This window comes from Apis dorsata, unplaced genomic scaffold, assembly GCF_000469605.1.
Source record: "Apis dorsata unplaced genomic scaffold, Apis dorsata 1.3 scaffold_225, whole genome shotgun sequence".
NCBI lineage: Eukaryota > Metazoa > Arthropoda > Insecta > Hymenoptera > Apidae > Apis > Apis dorsata.
Genome location: NW_006263507.1, coordinates 460,017 through 471,786, shown reverse-complemented (window position 1 = coordinate 471,786; position 11,770 = coordinate 460,017).

Sequence of the window (11,770 nt, the reverse complement as noted above, 5' to 3'; positions counted from 1 at the left end):
AAATAATTTATTAAAAAAATTATTTTGAATGTAAAATTTTAAAACATTCTATACAAAACTGAGATTGATTCGAATAAAAAGTTGTTGTTTTTTTTAAATTCTTTCGTGCGTTTGATTGGTCCATTTGTCGTCTTTTATTTGAATAACATAATTTGTATGCAATCTCATACTTATAGCAGAATTATTTTTTCGAACAATATTATGTTAACTCCGTTGAAGGTTTTGACAAGGTTTTGTTGTATTTTCAGATAATTTTAACAATTTTGCAGCTAATAATTCTCTAAATCTTCTAATTTTGGGATATCACGAGTCTCGTGATAATACGATAATTACATAGTTTATGAACATATCGTACTCTGACCATGGACACGATTACCTGCTGTGACATTGTGAGAATCTGGTCTGTAATAGACAAGCCACACAAATAATTTATATACAATTCATAACTAAGAAGTACATTTATTACTAGTCGAAGGGCATTCGACAGTCATATTATCCAAATTATAATCCAAATTATCCAAATTAAAATATACAAAATATATTAAATCAGTACTACTTCAATACTATTGTCAATACAATTACTATTATCAATACTTCTATTGCGAACACGAATAGTAATGATGAAAACAAATGACATCATTCTTGCGATCATCAGACTCGTATTACTAAAATATCGGTAGACGTACTGGCGTACACTTGATACAGCGGTGCGCGTGACCTGAAGAAGATTCCGTTAGAAACACGTGTGGCAATCAACGTATTAAGAACAAGAGGCTCTACATTGATTGGAATTGTTTGCAGAGCGCAAAATTATTTAGTGATGATGAGGTGCTATAAATGCCATAATTTCGGCAACACAAGTACTGCCGAAATGAAAAAGAAACTACGGACATTGCGTGGGAGAAGGGCTTAAAAACTGCCCTAATAAATCCAAAAATTCAATATGTCACAATTGTAAGAGAAGCGAACAGAGAAACCATGACGGATAAGACCTGTTCTTTACGCAGTTGTATTGAATCAGATATTACTAAAAATACACTATAGCTCGTAAAAACCTAAAGAATGGACGAGAATTACAATCAGCCCAGAATATACAAAGATCATAATGCGTCACTCTCGAAATCGCATAAAAAGGAAAACATGGACGAGAAGAACATTTGATATTCTCATGTAAGAGCCATACAATCCGAAAGAAAAGTTATTTGGCGGATACCATGATCATTGGTATAACTTTAGCGTCACAAGACGTCTTGAAACTCATCAGGGAATAGTCTGTTGTAAAGAAATTGACGATCAACAACCACAATGCCATACAGATATACATGGCATTACGGAACGATCAACAGCAGCAAGTTTCTAGATACGTAACATAAAAACGTAAAAACGGTAAACGGGAGAAGATTCCGGAGAACAAGGTCTCCTGGAACAAGACCAGAAACGCTTGAACGTCGAAATCATCTTGATCTCCCTCGCAGCATCCGTCTTGCAGAATTGCATCATCGAAGCTTGCAATCACATAATAAAGATGAAGAAAGCGCATATAAAATCGGTGACATGGTGAACAGAATTTTTAACTTTGCACAAGAGGAAAATTACGCCACGAGAAATTCCAGACAGAACGGACTCTCAAACTAAAAGAAAGAAAAAGAATCATGTATTTGGACCTCTGGCGAACGTACAAAGCAGCGATCGAGAGAGCCAAGCAAAATAGCTGACAACAATTTGTCATCGTCGAAAGCAACCATCGAGTACGATTTACAAACTTTGTGGTAGGAGGATCGCGCCAAAGACTGTAACCGCAACGCTGAAAAACGAACGGAATGGCGAGGGAAAATGTCCAACATGGAAGAAGTATGCCTGCGGACTATTGGACTCCCTAATTCCATAAATGCCGGATATCATAGATATGTCAAAATGGAATAGAACCTCCGGCGATGAGCGAAGTTCCCCTTTTTGATAAAGTGAAACATACGATTCGCGGAATGAGGAATGAAAAGACGCTGAGTCCTAAGAGAATCAACGTTTAGGTCCTTAAGGTCTTTTACATCATAATTCAAAAAGAATTGGGATCTTTTTAACGCATGCCTGTACTATGGTTCCTTCCCCGAGGTCTGGAAGATAGACTTGGTCCGTTCCCTATTAAAAAAACGAGTCGGATTCGACATCATATCGACCAATTTGCCTTTTTCCGGTGATCGGGAAGTGCTTGGAGAAACTATTGGTCGATAGATTTCTAGCAATGTTCTTGAACCATCGATTCGTAGCTACAAACTAATTCGAGTTCCAATAGAAAGGTCGATGACAGACGTAATGAGGAAATGATAAGCGAGATAACAAACAAATATATTCTCACTATTCTTTTCAACATCGAAGGAGCATTCAACTGTATAATGATCAAACATACTCTATCATCTGCGGGAAAGAGACTACCCAAAGAATTTATTGTTCTTGGTCGATTATATGCGAGGACAAATGGTGAACTTCGTTAACAAATACGGAAATGTTTCGAAGCCCACCACGGAGAGGCTGCAGGAATACTGGATACAGGATACTGGACCTAAATTTTTGGAACCTAATTTTTGATGACCTGTTCCTCTAGAGGGATGTGCGATCGCGTACGCGGACAATACTGTTGGTCGCTGGGGGTAGTTACTCCCGGATCGAGGCATCCGGACAGACTGCCATTGGATGGTACACAGAAGAGAAACTCATTCTTTCGGCACAAAAGACAGAAATGATTCCGTTAAAGAAAGTACTTGATTTGACAAGATCGTCAATGATAAAAGTACAGGTACTAAGTGCACATGAAAATAAGTTTCCATCGATTTGAAAATTAGGGAAATGAAAACAAGATATTGGATTAAAAGAAAGTTGCAACCGAAACAAGAAATATCCCTCTCACAGCAAATGGACAATATATTTATGAATATAAAAATGGATGTCTCTATTTGCGGAATAGTAAAGAAGATGGAACGAATCCATAAGAAAAAAGTTAACATATATTCTCCGATGTGGAAGAAAACTATGATGCAACTGGATACTACTGGATCATTACGTTACACAGTTTCTGACGGAAGATTTCGCAGCCAAGTTCGAGCGACATATGCTTACGATGCAGAACGGGAGAGTACGTCTTACTAAACTGCAGACTGTATGAGCGGAAGTGCTTGCAATTATGAGAAAATGCGCAGAGAGATGGATAATATGGCTGCCGAGGATGTGGACACGAGAACTCTGTGGACATATCGTCTATGGGAAGTTTAACACGGAAAATTGATTGTCGTGCATGTTTCTATTGAAATTTCTTTCAAGCCATACACGTCGCTATACCAAGCGTATCCTACTAGATACTCCCATCGATATTTTAGTAATGCGAGTGGTCGCTAGTGGTCGCAAGAATAATCTCCTGCATCATTTGTTTCTATTCCTGAAATTCTCACTCTCTATTCCTGATCTCGCCACTCTACATGAACAGTTCGAATCTTTGCCGAATAACGAGTGGTATAACTATTAATATTTCTGCCCTAATTCGTTCCAATGTAGAAAAAAAAAATGGAAGAGTTATGTCTTAATGAATCATATAGCAGTGAAGAAGATTTATACAAATTCGGTAATAGCGATGAGGAAGAGATGAAATTTTCCAGAAAAAAAAATATAAATAGAATTACTGTAATGATAGTGAATGTAATGAAGATATTATTGACGAAGTTTTACAAGAATTAATCATTAAGGCAGAAAGAAAAGTTGATAATATCGAGAAAAATACAATTCAATTTAGTAAATTGTAGAATGAATTTATGGTCGATAAAAATTATTTTCTTTACTCGAGACAGGTGGCCTCATTAGACAATTACCTGGCGATATCAATCCATTGATGTGTTTGCTTTGTTCGATGACAAAATAATAAATTTTCTTTATTAGAAATAAATAGATATGTGCAATAAAAGTTAAATAAATCTAAGCTAATCTTATATTCGGATGCATAAGTGAATACCAACTAATCCTGAAAAAATAAAAAAATTTTTGAAATTAATGTTATGGCTGGGATTTGTAAAAGCAAACTCTAGCTAACTATTGATCGAAAAGCCCATATAATTTTCAATAACCGTGTCATTATGTCACGAAACAGATTTTAATTATTACTTAGTGACTTTCATTTTGCCGATAATATGTCCATTATCTGTGATAAAAATAGAAAAATATTTTCACAAACTGCAAAGAAAATATTAAAAAATATTTATGCCTGAAGTCATTGATGAAATGTTGATTCTATAGCGCGAAAGACTTCTTCAAATAATATATATCAAATAAAGCACATAAATTAAATTATTTAAATTATATTCAAGCAAAGGATATATATGCGCAATGAAAATTTACTCTGATAAATCAGCTGACAATGTTAGAGAAACAGAATTGACACACAATATATATCAGCTTGCAGAGAAACTTTTCTACCAAGAACGAACATTATATATTGATATTATATAATTTTTTACACAAGTTATGAATTAACTATACCATGCTTAAACCGTAAGATTCATGTAGTTAGAACACTGAGAAATAACAAAAAATTCATCCCAAAAACTATTCTTCATTGCAAACTAAGGAAAGGAGAGATAATATTCAATGAGTACGAGATTATCGTACTCAAATGGAGAAATACGCAAAATATGAGAATTTTATCCAAATAAACACGTCCATTATAGTATTAAGTACAAAAAACATTCATAGCATAAGTGCTTTTTAAGTTTTTATAAGCCAATAGTCATCCGTAAAACTGAAACCACTAGTTATTCTTGAATATAATAATTTGATGTAGATTATTCAGACCAAATAGTTTCTTATGCCACTATAATTAGAGAAGGAATCAAATGGTATCGAAAATTGATATTCAATGCTTTGATGGTTTACAAAATTGAAACAAAGAAAAATAAATATTAAAAGATTTAGAGAATTATTAGCTGCAAAATTATTAGGATTGTCTGAAATTACAACAAAATCATGTCTTCAATAAAGTCAGTATAATATTGCCGTTCAGAAAAATGATTCTGGAATAAGCATTAGACGCGCATGTAAACTATGTTATTCAAATAAAAAACGTCAAATGGATTGATCATAAACACGAGAGAATTTAAGAAAGATAACTTTTTGTCCAAATTGTCCTAATCAACCTTTGTATAGAAGCTTTGTATAAAAGCTTTGTATAAAATGCTTTAAAAGTTTTACATTTTAAATAATTTTTTTAATAAACTATTTTTGTATTACTTTTATAATAATTCAATAGTTCTTTTACATTCTATGGAATATATTTCCAAATACCTATGAAAATCCTTCGTAAATAGTTAAATAACCATCATCCATACGGATGATGTGGTCCGATAAGAATTTTTGCTGTCACCCGAATATAGATGACGTGGCCTGATAAGAATTTTTGCTATCACCAGAATATGCGGCACTCAACGTATTAAAAAAACGACAGATAAGATCCTGCATATAAAGGAATGGAGACGGACATTCTGTCCGTCGCGACATTTCAGGTAAATGGACGTGAAATTTAAAAACTACTATTCACGGTAGCAGGCAGTACAAAAGTATCAATGCGATGAAGTTCAATGATGAAAATCGCCCTGTACGGGACCGGGCAAATGCCGATGCCTTTAGTTCCTTGTAATCTCCGTTGACAAAACAAGCTATCTTCCCAGAATAATAGGTCCAACTTGCTCCAGTCTTAACAATCGGAAGCAAGGTTTTTCCGAACCCAAAGGTGACAAAATATCTACGTCATCCGCTTCCCTTCGTAAAGGTGCAGCTGAAAGTATAATGCTTCACAACATCAGGCGGGCCAAGTCGATATAAGATCATCCTCGGACGCTATCACTCTGACAATACATGACTAATATCCTAGTTGTTTAGAACTAGAATATTATCTAGAGAATGCAGCGTAAGTGGTTCTTATGACACTAGATTTCCAAGTATATCCCCAGAGGTTTCAGTAGTTATTTAACTGCAGTACGAATATAGCGCATCCGGGATACCTGAGCTCTAATATACCGTAAGCCTGTGATCATGTTTCGCAGGCACGGGAGTCTTGCCCTGGCCAACCGGATTATGAGGATGACAATCTCTCTAAAAAATCTCTAACTTCAAATGGCGTATAGCGAAGAGGGCACTCTCCAATTGAAGACAGTGGAGGTAGGTTGGTAATGTATTGGCCGCAAGCGACCAAATCGGGGGTATCTTCCTCCCCCGATGTAAAAACCTTGTCTGAACATGGCGGCTCTGTCATTCTGACCACATTCGTGAGATTCGATATGATTTATCTAATAAACACATTAATTCTATAGGAAAAAGGGTTGAAAAGGAAAGAGAAGGAAATGGGATTCCACTTTATGTGAGAAAACATCGCAAACCAATATAGCCCATCGGAGTTAATCGATAGTGCTTTTAGAGAAGACAATGCCATTGACATGACATAATCAAAAGTGCAGCCCGCGTTTTTCTGGGAAAGAATCAGTGCTTCTCAGTGACTACGATTACTTCGATAAGGATGACTTGCTGAGAGAATACCAAATGTGTCTTAATATCAGCGTTTTCTGTCTCTAAGCAACTACAAAGCATGTGTGTCGCGGCTTTGCGTAGCTTTGCGTCGTTTATCTTTAAGGGTTACCATGATCGAGGTTGTAAAGAGAACCTTGCCCATAGAACCTGCGACAGAGCTCTAAACTACGAACGTCGAGCTAAAATCCGAAATCGGGAATCTCCGAAACGAGCTCAAGTCTCTCAAATCAAAAGGCTCGAGGGAGGTGGAAGACCAGGCGATGGAAATGATCTCGCTTCTTCCGCAGCAGGAACCACGGAGTCGTCACGCAACCGGCGCGACGATAGACGAATTTGGAGAACCGCATATCGCCCAGGGATCAGAATAACAGGAAGAGGCGAATCTGGCGTAATCATCTTCGCACTAAGACGCATCGATAGGCTAAGAGGAGAGAGTCATCGGCAAGAAGCAGAGGCACGAGATACATGTAGGTAAAAAGCGTCTATCCAGACAGCGAATGATATGAGAACGAACACTCCGAATGCTCCTGCTCAAAGTAAGAAGAGAGGAATGAGTAGTGAAAAAACAAAGAATGAGTAATCCCAAGCAGGGAGAAGAAAAATTCATATGGGAAAAGCTCTGACTTTTTCCAAGTCGAAGATTGATCTGGCCGAAATCAAGATGGAAAAAATCCGCCCGAAAATTTGTTGTGACCGAACTGATTTTGAAGATTCCCAATCAGAATGGAGAGGAGGAGGGGGAAGGAAGAAAAAACAGACAAACTGGCGAGCCGTACGCAAGTATTCAGAGACTTTGGAGTTAGATTGGTGTCAAGAACGCCGAACTCTGATAGGCCTGGACGACTCCGTCGCTATCCCGGAAATTACGCAAAAACAAATTTTTATGACTCCGGGCGTCATAAAAATGTCCTAAACGAGGCTCGGAATGATATGGATAAGATGTTACCGCTACGAAAACTATCAAGACGGCGAAGAGAGAACTAGATAGACCTTCGTGAGAGATCCTATCTAAAAAGCAGTTGCAATATTATCGCTGCCTGGAGAGAGGACATGTTGAGGTTAACTATATCAATGCCTTTGACAATAGCGATTGCTAATTGCGGCCGGGCAAAATACAGAGCCAGTGTCAAAACTCAGTCCCAATCTACTATCCAGATCGTGTCATGATGGGGAAACAGGCCAAGATTGATTCCAGAGTGTGTGTAGCCTCTTAGAGGAACGGAGGGATTCGGGAGTAGTGGCGATAGGTGAGATAATAACAACAATTGAAAATTTAAGCGGGAGAAGACCTGGAGAGAAGAAAAAAAACACGAGAAAGAGCAAAGAAGACAGTGTGTTGATTCCCTCGCCGGTGCGGATGAATGACTCGGAATAAACAGAGGCGATGGACATCGCGTTTGAGTCATATTCATTGGTCAAGCCAACCTGAACTATGCCCGCCAAACTTTTTCTGCAGAACTTGGCATAATGGCAGGTCAGATTGATGGTAGCAACGAAATCGTGCATTGTTTCCGGCAACCACGATTAGTTCAGAGATCTAGATGGTTCCGTTGCTGTGATCTGTCATTCCGTTCTTGCTAGTTAAGCGGGAACGAAGATGGGTGATGGTTAAATGGGGAAGTTTCATCATGATTAGGATATACACGCTCCCGAGCTGGAGCCTCGTATGCTTCGAGACGTTTCTGAACCAGCTATGGATGGCGATAGTCTATAACGGGGCCGGTCCATTGTTGTTGCTAGGGAATTTCAACAGTAAATCAATTGTATGGGATTCCCCGACGATGGACACGAGGCTCTTGATTCTGTTGGATTGAGCGGCGAACCTGGACTTTCTACTGAATCAGGAGTTCATGAACACGTGCATGCGATACCAGAGTCAATCTCTCAACCTTTCATGAGATATGTGTTGTCATGCGCCATATCTCCGGATTATGGAAAAAATGGAGATGTTTTCCGATTATATCTATACATCACCATGCGTGCCATCCGGTGGCTGGTGCTCAAGCATATACATGAGGATGCCCTGATAGCCGCAATCCTCGCCATATCCTGGCCGGAGAACAAAGAAAAGAAGATTGGAGAGTGAAGCCCTTTGATTCCGATGACCAAGACCTGCAACACAGTCATACCACGGACCAATGCCTTCCGGACAGCTAGTAATATTGATAATCGGCCAACATCGCATAATACGCAGGGAGTGCGGATCATCCGACGCCGATACATCAGAGCCTGGAGAAGAAGAGTTTTCAACTAAGTGAGGATCGAGAATCTGTATGAAAATTAGCACGCAAAAGCCGCGGCTCTCAAGTACACTATCAGACAAGTCAAGACCCAGGCGTGGAAAAGCTCTTTCTCGATGGACCGTGATCCACGAAGCTATACAAGCTCATGATAAGCAAGTTGAGGCTTTAGTTTCGATTCTTTTCGACTCTTTCGATGACTCGGAGAAAGAATATATTGAATTCACAACGGACATAGGGGTTACGATACCATGTTTTGGGATGTTTGACAGCTCCGATGGCATCCCCAGCAAGCCTCGGTTCTGACCTTATGTGTCCTCAGACCGAGAGTTGTTAGGTTTTTCAACGCCTAATTAATATTAGTTCGACTTCAAAGAATATATAATTCGATGAGTGAGTGATTCCCTTTCAGAATCAGCCATTTCTCAGATATCGCTCGAAATCGTCAATGATTTTTTAACTCTGTTCTGGGCAGCTATATAAAAAATCTTGGAGTACCATGTGACTTCTACTTAAGTTACGTCCTGGACAATTATCTCCGAGACAGGTACATTGAATATGCCGATATTGTTAAAAGAATGAATCACGATGTTCCACAGCAATTAATGCTCAGATTTTGCTGTAGAAAGTCGCTTACGACGCGACTCTGCAGGATCTTCTGCCGGATGGCATAGCTATTACATGCTATGCTCGTTCTCGCCATTGGCAGAGGCGTTGAGAGGACCATTAATTTCGCGGAATTAAGCATTAACTCTATAGCCTTCGTCATGCGCCAACTGGGGTTCGTGATCGTGGGTCTCTCATAAAACGAAATATAATTTCATCTGAGAAGAATCCGGGTTGCCCTTTCGCCCCAATCGGATAGACGATATCCAGGTGGAAAAAATCACGAAGTACCTGGGTCTTCATCACAATTTCTGGCGTTTCGACGCTTATTTCGATCATTTACTTCTGTCAATTAGAGAAGTAACGGCATCACTATTCCGTCTTTTACCGAACTTAGAAGGACCCGCGAGAAGAGTATGTCATTTCTATGTGAAAGTCATGCAAAACATGGCCGAGAGAGATCCCAGTATTGGACGACCGATCTAGTGGCAAACCACCGCAGTGTGAAGAAGCTATCACAGCGCCGGCCATTAAAGTCGCGAGAGAATACTTCACGATCTCCTAGTAACGATGGATTATTGGGGCTGCTGTTTTTCCATCTCTTGACCGGAGATTTATGTCAAGATATACAATTTACTGCTCCAGCGGAGCGACAACTCGCCAACAGTTAAAAAAGACAGTCAAATTAGCAATGTTAAGCCCAACACATAGGTAATTATTTCTCTTAACGCATCATCAGGGTGGTCTGCCAGTTCTGGATGATTCAACTGTGGTCATGGAAGACTCTCTTTCCAAATGACACTGATACTGACTAGTCACAATTGCTTCATCTCTTATTTGTGTTACATCAAAAAAGATGTCCATAAAAAATGTCATTACTGCGCGGCTTCTCGGAACATAACTCAATATACTCTGAAATGTGAATCGTTCACAGAGGAATGTCACATCCTGGTCGGGCAAATAGTAGCAGATCTCTCTCCATCAGCTGTTGTTTCGTCCATGCTGGCGGAGAGAAAGATAATTAACGCGGAGATGGTGTCAGCCTCGTTGTCGTTACCATAATAATTCGAACCATAATAATTTGGGAGAAACACCATTTACCTCTCTAATTAAAGACAAAATCCGGTTCAGGAAACACCAGAAATGTTTAGTAAGTATTCCCGATGCTCCCCGGAAGCGCCAGAGAAGATCACCGTCGGGATTTTAGCCGATAAAAGTCCGGCATTATCCCGACTTGTATCGGCTTGGGGGAAAGAGAAGGGGATAGAATATCCTAAAAGGATTTCCTCCGTAAAAAAAAAAAAGAAAGGCGTTAAAGAGAAATAGAAGAAAGCAAGGACCTGGTTCCATTTTGCGCGGAGGCACCTCGTAAACTGATAAGCATACCGGGGCCTTTCAATCACTTCTGAAAAGACAATGTTCGTACTCGTTTCAACATCCAGTACGAAGCCAGCGTATTGAGTGAGCTAATGTTGATGTTTCATCCGCATCGACGACATATACGCTAGAAATAAATCACTGCGATGGAGAGAATGACGGATCCATTAGATCAAAAATCGATCTGTCCGAAATCGGAGAGTAAATGAAATTTGCTAAATGAATTTGCCAAGAAAGATGATGACTAATAGCATCACATTTGAAATAATATCTTTAAGGATAGTGCGAAAATGGATTGAATTGGCAGCTGACTTAGATAAGTCTTCCGGAACTTTGAAATGATCGCGAGGCTCGTTGGAGAGGGGAGAATAGATTTTAACCACCATAGTTTTCGGTGTGGACTTTAAGGACATATTTCTGATTTTCGAAAAATTGCTTGAGCATTTTAAAATGCATGATCTTCTCTTAACTGTTCAAAGCGTTTGTATCACCATTAATTGAATTTTTAGACCATTGTATCGATGCCGAAGGATTACATAATCAAAAAAACATAGAAGCAATTCACAATATACTAAAATCTAGTACTCCTGAACAACCACAGCTTATTCCTGGGGAAAGCGACTTATTATAACATCTTTATTCCCAATCTATTCATCAATTTATTCTATTGGATCTACTATCATGGAATATGTTATGCACAAATCAATTTGTATGGATTATTAACTGCAGGCTTACACGACAATCAAAAATATTTTAATTTTTTCTGAAGTCCTAATATCGAATGGTGCGATCTCTACAGCTAGCAACGGATATAAGGCAGGTTTTTGAACAATCTTACATATTTCCAAGAATGACCGATTTCATATACGAGTAGAACGTTAAGTAAAACAACGCTATCTCAGACAGACAAAGAAGCGTTAGCGATTGTTTGGAAGTTCTTCTATTAGGTCTATTACGACATTTCACTCTCGTGTGAAAAATCATAAATC